The sequence below is a fragment of the Sus scrofa genome, chromosome 2 (genome assembly GCF_000003025.6).
Source record: "Sus scrofa isolate TJ Tabasco breed Duroc chromosome 2, Sscrofa11.1, whole genome shotgun sequence".
Taxonomy (NCBI): Eukaryota; Metazoa; Chordata; class Mammalia; order Artiodactyla; family Suidae; genus Sus; species Sus scrofa.
Window position 1 is genome coordinate 27668933 of NC_010444.4, and position 17236 is coordinate 27686168.

General features: G+C 40.8%; 1 protein-coding gene across 9 annotated transcripts in view; it reads right to left on the bottom strand.

Moving 5' to 3' along the window:
* The window catches only part of HIPK3 (homeodomain interacting protein kinase 3), a 105802-nt gene extending 88808 nt beyond the window's left edge, over window positions 1–16994 (bottom strand). For 4 of the 9 annotated variants that reach the window (XM_021083206.1, XM_021083203.1, XM_021083204.1 and 1 more), the window contains exon 1: window positions 15534–15954. The gene's annotated coding sequence lies outside the window, so the exon portion shown is untranslated. Of the gene's footprint in view, window positions 1–15328; window positions 15465–15533; window positions 15955–16384 lie in introns of those variants that run through there. The other 5 variants (XM_021083205.1, XM_003122898.6, XM_005661033.3 and 2 more) reach the window with 5 other exon arrangements.

A 17236-nucleotide genomic window follows, 5' to 3' on the forward strand; every position in this document is an offset into this window, starting at 1 on the left:
AGTAATACTAATACCTACCAAGGGATCATTAGAAAAATTAAAACAGCTTTATAACTTTAGGTTATGAACAACTCTCTTATTAGAAAGCCAAACGGATTACTTCCTACTTTGTAGGAAATCTGTCCCAAAGAACCACCACAAAACTTTTATTTCTTATAAAAAAATCATGTACCTAACTTTTAAAGCCTGAGTTATTAAAGATTAAGAATGCAAAGGTCAAACGATCCTTACATGAACAACTCTGAAACAATTAAATCAAAGGAAGTTAAATGCTAGATTAATAATTTGATTAAATGTCTGTTGCTGATAAAGCAATATAAAGGAAAAAATTCTGCTGATAAATAAGATTTTTGTAAGAGACGATAGTTCAAAGTTCTAAATGAAGATTTACAGAATCAAAGGTCAAGTTCTACAAAACATTTCTAAATTATAGGCTATGCTAAATAAACAACTTTAAGATTCTCCCTTTGTATTCCCAATACTACAGCATTCTATATTCATAACTGAAAGAGAACCATCATTCCAGAGTGATACTTATTTAAGAACTAAAATCTAAAACCTGTAGAGTGCAGGGAACTCTACTCAATATTCTGTAATAAACAAATATGGGAAAAGAAACTGAAAAAGAATGGATATATGCATAATGGAATCACTTTGCTGAACACCTAAAACTAACAAAACACTGGAAAATCAACTCTACTCCAATATAAAATAAAAATTAAACTTAAAAAAAGTTTAGGGAGTTCCCGTCGTGGCTCAGTGGTTGGCAAACCTGACTAGCACCCATGAGGATGCAGGTTTGATCCCTGGCCTCACTCTCGATTAAGGATCTGGCGTTGCTGTGAGCTATGGTGAGAGCTGTGGTGTAGGTCGCAGACAAGGCTCAGATCGCACGTTGCTGTGACTGTGACTGTGGTATAGGCCGGCCACTACAGCTCCAATTCAACCCCTAGCCTGGGAACCTCCATATGCCACCGGTGCGGCCCTGAAAGACAAAAAAACAAAAAAAAGTCTAAAAACGCGTGAAGTGAGAAGAGAAGCTGACACACACACACAATTTTTCATTTAAGAGCTGAAGAAAAGTATTTACAGCTACTTAAGCTTGATTTTAGTTCTTTTAGGGGCTTGTTTGTTTTTTGTTTTTGTTTTTGTCTTTTTGCCTTTTCTAGGGCCGCTCCCGAGGCACATGGAGGTTCGTAGGCTAGGGGTCCAATCGGAGCTGTAGTCGCCGGCCTACACCACAGCCACAGCAATGCGGGATCCGAGCCACGTCTGTGACCTACACCACAGCTCATGGCAGTACCAGATCCTTAACCCACTGAGCAAGGCCAGGGGTCGAATCTGCAATCTCATGGTTCCTAGTTGGATTCATTAACCACTGAGCCACGATGGGAACTCCTAGTTCTTTTAGTTTTGGAAGAGATCTTTATGAAAGACATTTTAGGGCATGAAAAAATAAACAAAAAAGTCAATGACTTGTTCTTTCCAAATTATGTTAAGACCCTATATGGTCCTGACGTGACCTACACTGTTAAATTCAAAGGTTTTCCCCTCTACAGTTGTGTTCTCTCTATTCATGTTTTGGTTGCCAGCTATACCACTTTAAATAAATGCTATTTTTTTAGAAATTCAGTGAAGTATCTTTAAAAACCCTTCTAATGTAGGAACTTTTAAGTTTCAAATTTTAAATGCTATAGATGTCTTGTGAACTGAGGATGATCTTTCATAATGTCATCAGGAAATCCTGCACTTCAGGAAACTATCCTATCAAGTGAGAAAAAACAGAAGGAACAGAAAAGACTATGTTAGGAAGAATAAAGATCTCATTCTTATTCTCATGACAAATTTGAGGAAGAGAACAAGGCAGAGATTTACAGAAGGTATCCTTAAGAAAGGCAGAAGAAAACTAAAGAACAATGTAATTCATAAAAACCTAAAGAGAAAGAAAAGTTTTTCAAACGTACTGTCAAAAAAATGACTCAAAGAAATGACACTGAATTCTTAGAAATCTATTAGAACTACTTCTGTTGAGCTTGACTACCTCTAATCATTAACTTTTTTAGAGTGACACATTGTTGAGTTGCATGTAATAAGCTGTGAATTAAAACTGCAGATTTTTATGCACTTAGCAAGGGTCACAAATATTTCTTCTACTGGAGTTCCCATCGTGGCGCAGCGGAAATGAATTGACTAGGAACCATAAGGCTTATGGGTTCGATTCCTGACCTCGCTCAGTAGGTTAAGGATCTGGTATTGCTGTGAGTTGTGGTGCAGGTCGAAGATGCAGCTCGGATCTGATGTTGCTGTGGCTGTGGTGTAGGCTGGCAGCTGTAGCTCCAGTTCGACCCCTAGCCTGGGAACCTCTACATGCCACAAGTGCAGCCCTAAAAAGAAAGAAAAAAGGAGTTCCCGTCGTGGCGCAGTGGTTAATGAATCCGACTAGGAACCATGAGGTTGCGGGTTCGGTCCCTGCCCTTGCTCAGTGGGTTAACGATCCGGCGTTTCCATGAGCTGTGGTGTAGGTTGCAGACACGGCTCGGATCCAGCGTTGCTGTGGCTCTGGCGTAGGCCAGTGGCTACAGCTCCGATTCAACCCCTAGCCTGGGAACCTCCATATGCCGCGGGAGCGGCCCAAAGAAATAGCAAAAAGACAGAAAAAAAAAAAAAAAAAAAGAAAGAGAAAAAAACTTCTTCTACTGTAAACCCTACAGAAACACTAAAATATTTTTTCTTTTCTTTCCTTTTTTTTTGTTTTTTTTGTCTTTTTTAGGGCCGCACCTGAAGCATATGGAGGTTCCCAGGCCGGGGGTCGAATCTCAGCTGTAGCCGCCAGCCTACATCAGAGCCACAGCAACACGGGAACCAAGCCGTGTCTGCGACCTACACCCACAGTTCACGGCAACACCGGCTCCTTAACCCACTAAGCAAGGCCAGGGATCCAACCTGCAACTTCATGGTTCCTAGTCAGATTCGTTAACCAATGAGCCATGACGGGAACTCTCAAAATATTTTTTCTATTAATGTAAAAAGCCACACCACCATACATTATATGTATCAGAATTATAATGATAAGAAAAACATTCATAGAACATTCTCTAACACCATACACAAAAATAAACTCAAAATAGATTAAAGACCTAAATGTAAGGCCAGATACTATAAAACTCCTAGAGGAAAAAACAGGCAGAACACTCTGACATAAATCACAGCAACATTTTGTTTGATCCACCTCCTAGAATAATGACAATAAAGACAAAAATAAACCAATGGTTGGAGTTCTCGTCATGGCTGAGCAGAAACAAGTCTGACTAGCATCCATGGGGTCGAAGGTTAGATCCTTGACCTTGCTCAGTGGGTTAAGGATCTGGCATTGCAGTGAGCTGTGGTGGAGGTTGCAGACATGGCTTGGATCCCCTCATTACTGTAGCTGTAGTGTAAGCCAGCGGCTACAGTTCCAGTTCAACCCCTAGCCTGGGAACCTCCACATGCAACTGGTGTGGCCCTAAAAAGACAAAAGACAAATAAATAAATCAATGGGCTCTAATTAAACTCAAAGCTTTCTGCACAGCAAAGAAATCCATTAAAAAATGAAAAGACACTGAATGGGAGAAAAAATTTTCCAAATGATTCAATAGACAATGGTTTACTCTCCAAAATATACAAACTACTCATACAACCCAACAACAAAAAATAACCCAATAGAAAAATGGCAGAAGACCTAAATAGATGTTTCTCCAAAGGAGACATACAGATAGCCAATAGGCACATGAAAAAATGCACATCACTAATTATCACAGAAATGCAAATCAAAACTACAATGATATACCACCTTACACCAGTTAGAGTAGCCATCATTAACAAGTCAACAAACCACAAATGCTGGAGAGGATGTGGAGAAAAGGGAACCCTCCTTCACTGCAGGTGGGAATGTAAATTGGTACTACCACTATGGCAAACAGCAAGGAGGCTCCTCAAAAGGCTAAATATAGAACTACCATATGATCTAGCAATTCTACTCCTGGTCATATATCCTGACAAGCCCTTTCCTTGAAAAAAGATACATGCACCAGCACATTCACTGCAACACTATTCACAACAGACAAGACATGGAAACAACCTAAATATTAATCAACAGATGAATGGATTAAAAGATGTGGTACATATACACAATGGAATACTATTCGGCCATAAAAAAGGACAAAATAATGCCATCAGCAGCATCATGGATGGAACTACAGACTCTCATACTAAGTGAAATAAGTCAGAAAGAGGATAAAAACCATATGATATCACTTATACATAGAGTTTAAAAATGTGGCACAAATGACCTATCTACAAAACAGAAATAGATCATGGACATGGAGGGCACCTTGTGTTTGCCAGGGGGTAGGGGAGGGAAAGGAGGGCTGACAGGGAGTTTGGGGTTGATAGATGCAGACTGTTTCATTTAGAATGGATGGGTGATGGGGTCCTGCTGTGCAGCACAGACAACTGTACCTAGTGTCTTGGGTAAGAACCTGATAGAAAAATGGAAAAAAAAAAAAAAGGGGGGTGGCTGGGTTACTTTCCTATACAGCAGAAATTGAAAGTATATTGTAAATCAACTATACTTTTTTTTTTTTTTTGTCTTTTCAGGGCCCATCCACGGCATATGAAGCTTCCCAAGCTAGGAGTCAAATCAGATCTGCAGGTGCTGGCCTACGCCACAGCCGTAGCAATGCCAGATCTGACCTGCCTCTGTGACCTACACCACAGCTCATGGCATCGTTGTATGCTTAACCCACTGAGCAAGGCCAGGGATCTAACCTGCATCCTCATGGATGCTAGTCAGATTTGTTTCCGATGAGCCACGACGGGAACTCCTAAACCAACTATACTTTAATAAAAATTAAAAAAAAAAAAGAAAAAAGAGGGGAGTTCCCATCATGGTGGGACATGGCTTGGATCTGGTGTTGCTGTGGCTCTGCTGTAGGCCAGTAGCTATAGCTCCCATTAGACCCCTAGCCTAAGAACCTATATATGCCTCGGGTGCAGCTAAAAAGACAAAAGACAAAGACAGACAGACAGACAGACAGGAGAGAGAGAGAGAGAGAGAGAGAGAGAGAGAGAGAGAGAGAGAAAGAGAAAGAAAGAAAGAAAGAAAGAAAGAAAGAAAGAAAGAAAGAAAAGAAAAACATTCAAATTCATCTGGCTAAAGAGACTTTTTTTTTCTTTTCCATCCACATATGGAAGTTCCTAGGCCAGGAATAGAATCCAAGCAGCAGCTGTGACCTATACCACAGCTGCGGCAATGCTGGATCCTTAACCCTCTACACCAGGCCAGGGATTGAACCACACCATTGAGACCTTACCAATGATCCTTAATCCACTGAGCCACAGTGGAATTCCTAAAGAGACTTTTTAATGCCATCAGCATACAAAAAGATTAAAAGATGATTAATAAAGTTTCCTTGAGATTGAAGTTGCCTAATAATATCTAACACATTATAAGTTCAAAATTAAGATTAGTTATTGACCCTGTGGCATAAAATAAAGAAAAACATGCTAAATCATTTGAAAATGGCCACAAAGTAGTTACAGTTTACTGATGAGAAATTTATCTCAGATAACAACTAAAAATTTCTTACTGGCCAAAACTAATCTCATGTCATTTTTCAGGCAAATGCATAAAGATGTTAGGTAGAATCTCAAAATAACAATTACATATTAATTACATATGATGAATACATGAAAATTGTTATTTTAAAACAACGTTAGCACTTAAAATGTTATTTATTCATAGAAACCACACAAATTCAAAAAGTAAAAATATGTGACTCAGTGGGTTACCAACCCAACTAGTATCCATGAGGATGTGGCTTCAATCTCTGGCTTCACTCAGTGGGTTAAGATCCGGCATTGCCCCTAGCTGTGGTGTAGATTCCAGATGCAGCTCCAATCTGGCACTGCTGTAGCACAGGCCGGCAACTGCAGCTCAGATTCAACCCGTAGCCTGGAAACCTCCATAAGCCCCAGGTGCAGCCCTAAAAAGCAAAAAAAATAATAAAAATAAAAATATCACTTAGCCTAAATTATCATTACCTGAAATCAGACCGCTAGAATAGGCAGATTAAGGTAAAATTTAACAAATTTTGACATAAAAACATGAAAAGATACACACTGTTCACTCTAAAAAAAGGTGAAATTTCAGTATGGCAGTCAATATTCAATTCCTATAAATTATAAAATATTCAGGAAAAATAACCCATTCCCTTCAAATCATTCTAATGTACATTTTATTATGCTTACAATCACAAATCATAATACATGTTTAACTTGATGTCAATTTGTTCTCTTACGAGATCTTTACTGTTATTTTGAATAGCTGCGTAATATTCTACTATATGTACATAAGTTGCTTACTACTTTTTTCCATTTTTTATTATATTTAAAAGTTGTAATGAATATTTTCATATAGCTTTTGCACATTCTTAACTTTCTTATTGGATTTTTAAAAAGAGGACATGATTAAAAACTGCCAAATTTTGTTTTTCAAAATACAGTTGTGACTTTTATTTTTAATGCATCCATTAGAAACAAACAGTTTAAGACTTAAAGTTTCAAACATAAAACCACAGTAGAAATGAGTAAGGATACCAAAGAGTAAATGCAGAAAAAGGAACAAATTTGGAACTAAGATAATCAATTCAGTTTGAGCTACCTAGAGTTCAACAGACAGTTCAAAAGGTAAGCTGAAAAGCTCAGAACTGAATAGAGCACACTATGGATGCTAGAGGAGTACATAAACCATGAATAAAAGAAAACTACTGGAGAGCTTAGTAGGCATAATTTCACCAGAGTGGCATGGAGAGAGCTGTACACTGCCAAGGGCTAAGAAGTGAATAAAAATTCAAACAGAGGCCAGAGTACACTTTTTAAAAGTGTGGAAGAAAAAGGAAGATAGGTCCACAGACTTGAGGAAGCACAATTAAAAGACGTCTGCTTAAGGATCCCAGATAACTAATCCCTTTAAAAGGGTGAAGAAAAAAAGGGCCAAGAAAAAAGTGGAAACTCAAGTTTTTGGACAGGATCAAGATGCTGAAAAACACAATTCAGGATGAAATCCACAACAGAGAAAAGGGAGCAACCTTGGAGGGAAGGAGATATTTCTTTTCTTGAGAGAGTAGTGAAAACACAAAGTGTATACTGGTAGAAGTTATGCCCAGAGGTAAAAGGTTGGAAATCTGGATGAAGTTCACACCTGTTGACCTCTATCTGGATAAGTTCACACCTGTTGACCTCTGTGTTAAGAACACACTCATCTGCTAGAATTAAAGAGGTGAGGGGAAAGGTAGGGTTTTGAAAAGCCAAATATATATGTATATGACACACTCACAAGTGCTTCATCTGGGACCTGTCAAACTACTCAATAAAGAAGCTATCCTTTGATTAGAGGATATAGGTAGAGTACAGAATGCCTGTATTTGATTACTTTTATGATAATAATATATTCAATTTCCCAATGTGGGCACTTTCAAGGATATAAAAACCTTTTAAGACATGATCTCTAACCTCAAGGAACAGTTCAGATATTATTTTATATTTTTTAATGTAACCCTCCCCAAAATGTAACATTTTAAGTTACTTTTTAATAGGTTACAAGTGAGGGATTTCATTTTCTTCCAATCAGATTAATAGGAAACAGTTTCAAGCTAGATATACCTTCAGATATGATATACTTTAAAAAGATTTTGTAAGTTACAGAGGAGCCACTGAAAATACTTTAAGCCCTGCCACAGTAGGCTTAGGGCAACTCACAAGGCAAGCATTCCAACTATTTTCTGCTCAAAAGCTACTGGCAAACCAATTACGTTACAGTGCTTCACACCATAAGTTTCCAAGAATTTCACTTTAACTACACATGTATAAAACATCAAAATGATGCCAAATGTCAAATTTCATTAAGTATGTATCATATACAATTATAATAGGGGCAATGCAACACATCTGCCCTTTGCATGACTTTTTTAAGGACCCCAAGCTAAAGAGACTTTTGATTTACATAAATTAAGTACACAAATAAATCCCTTTAAATAATGGCTTCAAAATAAATTACAGCTAACAATTTCAATATTCTCAAAAGCACCTTAAAATAGAATCCCATCTATACCCTGTTTTCATCTTCTTTTTTCTTTCTACGGGTAGCATAAAAATGAGGCTTGTAATCCTAACTGGGAAGGTAATAACAACATAGTCACAAGAGGCAAAACTATTACAGTTTTCTCAGGCAATTCAAGAATTGTGCCTGTCTAGCAGGAAAAACCTTGAGAGAACAAAAGAACTAGACTAACCGTATTTGAGAAGTGACCCTATTCTTCATTTAAATTAACATACAGCATGTCTCTATAAGGCAATTAGACTATTAAAATGGCCAGACTCGATGGAAAGCTTATCACAAAAATAAAATTCACAGAATCTATTTCCTCAAAACAGAGGAAGTAGGTTCCTCTCTTCATTCATAGCATAGCACCTGAACTTAATGAGCACTCATATACATACTAGATAAAACAGCTTTCAAACACATTATTTTATCATTGTTTTAACTGCCATAAAAATCTTTTACACCTTTGTGGCAGTCTGTGATCCAACTACAAAAAATATTTAGAGCACACTAACCAGATCAAAAATTTAATACTTTTGAAGTCAATATTATGCTTACCTAACTTAAAATACAAAACTACAACTAATATACTGTAGAGATACCTATCACCAATGAAACTGATGACAAGCTGGCCCAAAATGTGTGTGTTTGTTTTGTTTTGAGAACGTAGTGAAGCATAGCATCATATATAAGCTATCTAACACATAACCTGTAATTTTCATTGTGATTTTGTATCACTGTACCCTATTTAATCTCAGTAGAAGTTGTCATAAGTTACATATTTAAAACCCTCAGAAGTATTAAATTATACTTTAGAAGAAATGTCACTAGAAAGTCAGGTTCAACTTTCAATATGTTATCAGTCCAACTAACTTATTAAATATTTAAGGCAGTGGCATTATATATCGAAAGCAGTACAGTTTACCAAATCTTGTTGTATTACTAAACAGCTAACACAGTCAAAATATATGCAAGTAACTTTTTTTTTCATGAAGCAAATGAGATTCTTAGGCCTTAAAAAACTACTTTATAAAAGAGGAGACATTTTCGAGGCAAGTTATGTTCAGCAAATATTTCAAAGTTTACTATCCTGTTTTTTTAAAACTGTAAAACTTTTTTTTTTTTTTGTCTTTTTGCCATTTCTTGGGCCGCTCTCGCAGCATATGGAGGTTCCCAGGCTAGGGGTCTAATCGGAGCTGCAGCTGCCGGCCTATACCAGAGCCACATCAAGGTAGGATCCGAGCCATGTCTGTGACCTACACCACAGCTCACGGCAACACCAGATCCTTAACCCACTGAGCGAGGCCAGGGATCGAACCCGCAACCTCATGGTTCCTAGTTGGATTTGTTAACCACTGTGCCACAACGGGAACTCCTGTAAAACATTTTTTAATGTACTAAAAAAATATGCAAGTAAGTAGGAATAAGTTGAAGAATTTGAAGTTAAGCATTTTTAGTAAATCAAATACTTTTCTAAAATTTCTAAAATGGAATAATTGGCTAGTTAAATGCAGCCAAGTTTTATACTTTTTATTAAATCCTAAAGACAGCTGTCTTAGTAAACCATGTGTAATCAAATATCTTTATAATAAATGGCTGCAAAATTTTAAAGGAAGGAGTGACTCATTCTATTGATTTGATTACTTCAATATAAACCATACAAACAAATTTTTTTTTTACCAATGAGAAAGTGCTCCAGCATTAATAATTACACAAAATAAAGAATTTATCTGACCATCCCTTGCAATCCTTTATTTTCAGTGTGACCAAGAATTATTATATAATCAGTCTTTCACAATTTAGGTCCTTTCCTAAAGGAAAAAATACAGCTCAAAGGAGCAAAGTACTATATTTCCCTTAATCTACTCTAAATCTCCATTTTGTTTAGGTGTAACCTTTCCGTTAAATAAATAAATAACAAAGCAGCAAAAGAAATGCAAAATGAAAAAGCATCTAGAAATGTAATCTTTAAAAGAGATGTTCCTCTCAGAAGGTAATAAAAATGTGTGTGACAGAGAAGTCTGGGTTTTAATTGAGTCTGGAAAACTTACATTCATGTATTAACTGCAGCCTAGTTTTATTCCTAAGGATCTCCACAAACTAAAAAAATTATTCTGAGCCTTTTGCAAGAGTTCTTGCTTATTAATTTCCACTGCCAGTTTTTATGTCCCCAAGGTAAGCCATTGCTGCCTCACTCCCCACCCTAGGAAGCCCTCCATGACCATCAGGCATTATCAATAAAAAGAAGGGAAGTCAAGTCCTACTTTGAGCATTGGAGTTCAATAAAGAATAACGTGTATATCAATAATAAAGCCATACTACCTTTAATGTGCCCAATCTCATCTAAAGTATAAAAGCTGAAAAAGAAATCAAAACTACTGGAGTTTCCATGTGATGCAGCCGGTTAAGGACCCGGCATTGTCACTGCTGTGGGTCAGGTCACTACGGTGGTCAGGTTTGATCCCTGGACCCAGGAACATTCACATGCCATGGGAGTGGCCAAAAGAAAAAGAAAAAAAGAAATCAGAATTACCAATTAATTTGGAAGCTCATGCTGGCAAGAGAAAGTCCAAACGGGAGTGTGAAGAGGAATGGAAAGAAACAAAACTGTTCCATTTTATTTTATTTATGTATTTTATTTATTTATTTATTTTATTTTATTTTATTTTTTTTGTATTTTTGCTTTTTCAAAGGCCACACCCTCCGCATATGGAGCGCTAGGGGTCTAATTGGAGCTGTAGCCACCGGCCTACAATCGCAGCTAGGATCCTGGGTTGCTGGGGCTCTGGCGTAGGCTGGTGGCTACAGCTCCGACTCGACCCCTAGCCTGGGAACTTCCATATGCCGAGGGAGTGGGCCAAGAAATGGCAAAAAGACAAAAATAAATAAATAAATAAAAGGTGTTTAAAGGGAGTTTCCATTTTGATGCAACGGAGAGGAATCTGACTAGTATCCATGAGGATGGGGGTTGATCCCTGGCCTTGTTCAGTAGGTTAAGGATCCAGCATTGCTGTGAGCTGTGGTGTAGGTCCCAGATGCGGCTCAGAGCCCATGTTGCTTGGCTGTGGTGTAGGCTGGCAGCTACAGCTCCAATTTGACCCCTGGCCTAGGAACTTCCATGTGCCTTGGATGTGGCCTAAAAAAACCAAAAAAATAAAATAAATTTTTAAAAAGTTAAGTAAAAAAGTATTTAAGGGGGGAAAAATTATTCCCATAAATCAAACTCATCTTGGAGTTCCCAGTGGCCTAGTGGTTAAAGATCCAGCATTGTCACTGCTATGGCTCAGTTTTGATCCCTGGCCTGGGAACTTCCGCATGCCATGGATGCAGCCAACAAAAAACCAAACACATCTGAATGGCAATATGTTTTATGCTCTTCACACTTATTTCAAGTTAGGCCTATAACATAAGATTTTTTAACTGTATGGAAATTTATCTTCCCTAAATTCTACTTAAATAGGAAAATAAGTTGGGGGTACAGGGGCATTAAAAAACTGGCCAAGGATAAGCAGATATTTCACCAGACTGATCGTTCGGCAGGTATTACAGCATATTCTTAATTTTTCCTCCAAGTTCCCACAATATTTCATTGACTTTGTAAGTACGTGAACTCTGGTCTCTAGAAACTTGAATATTTAAATCAAAACAGATTTCCAACTCTTCCAAATCCAATTAAAACAACCTCTTACCATACCCACTACAGCCCAGCTTTCTCTATGTCATCTGCCCTACTATGTTCTCTCCCACATGGTCTCCCTCAGAACTGAAAATTCTTAGGCATTTCCACTGTGACTCAGCAGAAACGAACCCAACTAGGATCCATGGGGATGTGGGTTCAATCCCTGGCCTCGGTCAGTGGGTTAAGGATCCAGTGTTGCCACAAACTGTGGTGGAGGTCACAGCCCCATCTCAGATCTGGCATTGCTACAGCTGTGGTGTAGGCAGGCAGCTGCAGCTCTGATTCCACCCCTAGCCTGGGAACTTCCATATGCCGCAGGTACAGAACTAAAAAAATTAAAAAATTTTTTTAAAAATTAAGAGGAACTGTTCAGGCCAAAATATAATACATTTAAGGGGGAAAAAAATTCCTGGTTTGTTCCATTTCAAAGACTTTTCTATGAGAAAAACACAGCTTTATAAAGTACTGACTTGCCATTAACCACTAAACATAAAAGAAAATCAGTTTAATCACCTAACTATTCCCAAACTACAAACGTCATCCTAAAAATCCCTGTTTCCAATACTCATGAGTTCTTCTTCTTTTTTTTTTTTTTCTTTTTTTCTTTTTAGGGCTACACCTGAGGCATACAGAAATTCCCAGACCAGGGGTCCAATCAGAGCTACAGCTGCTGGCCACAGCCACAGCCAACTCAGGATCTGAGCTGCATCTGCGACCTACACCACTGCTCACAGCAGCGCCAGATCCTTGACTCACTAAGCTAGTTCAGGGATCGAACCCATGTCCTCATGGATACTAGTCGGGTTCATTTCCGCTGCACTACAACAGGAACTCCCCCCAGCAAATTCTTTGAATTCCCACATAAGTAGCAAGTGCAGAGGCTCTAAGACCCTAGCTAGCATACTAGTGGTGCATTTCAAAATCTAGGCAATTTGTTGCCCTGGTCCAGTGACATATGGCCCAAGTATCAACTGAGAACAGCCCGATCTGCTAAACTGGTCAAGGTCTAACTGGACAAACATTTAGGTAAAGTGTGTAACACACCTTCTCTAAATATCTGGTCTATCTTGGTGCTAACTGATTAAGATAAAGTCCAAAAGAAGAGCTATGACAAAGCTACAGAAGCAACGCACAAACATTAAATTGTTCTTCCCCAAACCACTCTTAATTATACCAATCTAACCACAAGAAGTGGACTGTACTTCCCCAAAGTGCTTTGGCTATCCTAAAATTCCCCACTGATTCAAAACTTCTACTCCAAATCTATATCCCTGTTCGACTTGTATTAAATGCTTAAAGGTACTAGACAAGATATGTTTTTTAAGCAATTGAATCCAGAACCAGTAAGAACATTTAAAATAATTTCTTAGACTTAACATATGTATCATGTAGAAAGGATTACCCATGACAGAGCTTTCAGGGAATGGGGGGGGGGGGCTTAAAAAAATGTAATAAAATACACTGATAGGTTCCGCCATTTTAACAAAGTTCTAGTAGTCTGTCTTCAAAAATAACTTCCAAGTTAAATATACCACACTGAGAGTCTCAACTTCAGACATTAGGCAATTAGGACAGCTGCAAACCCAGAAATTTTACATGAAGATTTCTTTTGGCAGCAACTATATAATCATATAGCAAGTTATTTTGTGTCCTTTCATAGGTAAAAGGCAAGAATAACTCAAGAAAGTTATTTTAAATATGGAGAATTTCAAAGTTCCTTAAATCTAAATATTGACATGACATCTTTTCATCTACAAACTCAAATGTATATAAAGTTGCAATGGAAACTATGTATTTAAAGCCTCTGAAATAAACTTACCACCAATAATGCAATTCTAATCTACCATACTATCATATAACTGCTGCGATCAGAGCATTACATTAAGGAAGTTAACCTCAAAAGCTATCAGAATAAGCCATTCTAACATTCAAACAGAAAATAACTTGCAAACGAATACAGCCTTTCCACTCAATGGATGTGAAACAGGCTTGGGAAACAATATTTTAGCATTCTGAAATTTACATTTTCCCCTTCCTCCCTTCCATATATATGCCATCAACGTTCACATATCAAATATTTAAAACAAAGCTCAATCAAAAGTTCACTTGACAGCTGTTGCTATTTTAAGTTGCAAGAAAAAAAGGGCTTTCAACAACCTGCATTCAACAAATACTTACGTGCCCTGCCAAACTAGCTATAGCAACCTACCTCTGTAATTTGTACCTTATTTTATGATGCCCATGACAGAACACCCAAAAAATTAAAACAGCATGATCTGAAGCTTCTTTTCAAGCATGTTTACAAGAAGAATTATCTCATAAAAACCATCCACTTTTATATGACTCTAAAACTCCATGCCCAGAAGCCAATGACTGGATTATAAGCAAGATAATGACAAGTTCAATGGAAAAGGTATTATGACAATAAACTAGGACTGGCTCACCATGTTGTGATCTGCTTGCCTAATATGTATGTTTAGCTACTGTGGTCAGCAATGTCCAAATATAAATCTGAAACACTTAATGGATGGTTCTGTTCTAGATTTCAAGCTCATTTTATCTTTCTAAAACATAGAAAGGCTCTACACATACACACATATACACACACAAATTTAATATACTGCCTTAAGTATAAAGGAACAAATTATTCAATTTTTCTATAAATACAAAAAAACACAAAATGAGATGTCCAAAAGCTCAAAATATATCTTCACATCTTCTCCTTAACACAATTAAAAACAAGTTTCAAAAATAAAACATCAGGCTGAGCATTCTATTTCATAGAGTTCCCTATACTTTAAAAATACATCCATAAATATTCCAAGAAATGCCTTGGTGATTTAAAAGTAAGGAGCTTTATTTGGTTGGTTACATTTCAACTACTCTTAAGAGGCATAAAGACATAAGGTAGCCAACAAAACTATAAAAACTATGCTTTTAAAAAAGGTCAGGCATATTTTGTTTGCTTAAATACTAAGTTTAATCATGACCTATCAAAATCTTATCATGGCTCATTGTATAAAATTAGCACTGCATTTGCAAGCATAAGCAGAATCTAGACTTATCAAACATATGGTGAGGCTTGCATAGCTTCTGAAAAATTAAATGAGAATACAGGACTAAGGTGTTTTTAGTTGGGTAGCAAACAAAACTCACTGATCCTACTCAAAAGTTTTCATCAAAAAACTGATCAAAATAAGAACCTCCTAAAAATTTAAAAGGTCCAGCAATCAAAACTTTGAAATAAACTGAAACGGTGTGACTATAAATCCTTCCACTTCAGTAACTAACAAGGAAATACCTAAAATAGAAAGAAAAAAAAAATCAGCCGATCTCCAACTACTAACTAGAAGGTACACATAAATACAAGCACAAACTGGTTTACCAGCTAACTTTTCTGGCCCTAGACCAAAGAGACATCAAATAAAGCTGACAATAGAACCAACCATAAGCTTTCCCTGTAAACTGAACGATAATCTGAAAAACTTCACTGTTACTAATAGAAGCACCTTTGAATTAGTTAGAAGCAGCGAACCGACAGGTGGAAAAATAAATTCCAACAGGGCAGGAAGAGGCTGTGGAAACACGGTTCAAGGACTGAACGTGTTGTGACTGCTCTGTTAACAGGTCCAAGGTAATTTACGCACACACCCTTTAGCGCAATTCCTCAAACCCAGATAAGACTGGGAAACAGCTTTGCCGAGAGCCACATACCATTTTAAAACAGCCTTCTCCCTCTCGACAGGAAAACAGACATAGCTCTCCTCCGAGGTCTTTCCGCGAGTTCTCCCAGCGCCGGGAAGGGAAGCGGACGGCCGCCACCGTAACGAGAGAAGCCGGCAACAGACCCGCCGCGCGGCCGCCACGCCTTCCTCCGGCCGCGGCGGGGGACGCGGAGCGACGGATCACATTTCTCCTCCCCAACAATCACACGCACTCACGTCCCCGGAGTGGACACCCTCCAAACCCGCCGCTCGGCGACGCCGGGGACTGGGCCACAAAGCCCGGGACGCAGCCATCGACCGCGGCGCTCAAGTTGCGTGCGTGCGTGTGTTTGTGTTCGTTCCCCTTAATGAAAGACAAGAGGTCTCCGTAGTGACGGCCCAGGCTACGGTGAGGGAAGAGGCCCCCAGTGGGACTAAACAAAACTTCGGTTGCTGGGAAGAGCCGTTGCGCAACCCTGGCAGGGGGCGGCGGGGGGCCGCCCGGCCTGGCCCAGCCCAAGCGCAGCTTCCCGGAGGCTGCGCCACCGCACGCAGGAACCACGCGCGGCCCCGCGTCCGCGGCCTCGCAGGGGGGGCGCCCGGGCCTCGAGGGAGACGCCTGGACCCGCCACCCCGCGAGGGCCGGGGCGGAAACGCGGAGCACGAGCACGCGGAGCACGAGCGCGCGGAGAACGCGGATGGGGTGCAGTTCGCGCGCCCGGTGCGGGCCGCTCAGGGGATGCCGGGCCCGGCGGGGGTCCGAGGAGAGGTCCGCTGGCCCCTTGACCGCACGCGCGGCCAATGAAGCCAGTTCCCCCGCCCCTAACCCAGGATGGGACGCCCCCCGCCCTGTTCCCTTACCTTCCTAGAGGCCTGCGCTCTCCCCTCGTCGGGCGGCCGCAGCCCTGAGCATGTCCGAGGTGGGTGCGGGGCCGTGCCGGGGACAGGGAGCCAGGCGCTTCAGCAGGCGGCACCACCCAGCCCGGGCTCAGCCCCTCTCCGCGGCCGCTGCCATCTTGTCCTGGCGGCTAAGAAGAAACGGCGAAACACCCTCCCCCGACCGCTGCTGCTGCTGCTCTGGCTGCTGAGCGCCGGGCCCGTCTCCCTCATCTTCTTTCCCAGGGAGATGGGGTGGGGATGGCTCGGCTGGGGCGAGGGGTGGTCAGAGGCCGGCCGGCCGGCCTCCGACTGCTGGGGCCTACGGGCGGCGCGGGGTGCGGGGCCCGCGGCGGTTGAGGCCCATTCCTGACGCCAGGCGAGGAGAAGGAAGACAGCTGGGAGCGGCGGCGACGGCGGGGCCCGCGGCTCGGTATCCTCAGGTCGCCGCGCTGCCGGCAGTCGTCACGGAGGCGGCTGCCGCCGGCCGCCCCAGTCTCGGGCCCCTCCTCTGCGCCCGCCGGCCTCGGTCGCCGCCTCCGCAGCGCCACCGCCCGCCCGGCCGCTCTGCGTGCGGAGCCCGGGCGGCCCAGCTCGGCTCGGGCCGCGGCGCCTCCGCGAAGCCCCTCCCAGGGGCCCGCCCGCCCGCAGCCGCGCCCTTGTAGCTTCGAGCCCGCCTGGCGGCCGGCGTGGGTCCGACCCGCAGCTCCCTCACGCCAGCGCGCCAGCAAAAGCAGCCTCCGCCAACGCCCCCTCTTCTGTTCTGAATCTCACTCTTGGGCCCGCTCCACCAAATATGTGTATTTTTTGAACGATCCTAACCACCAAAGAAAGGAT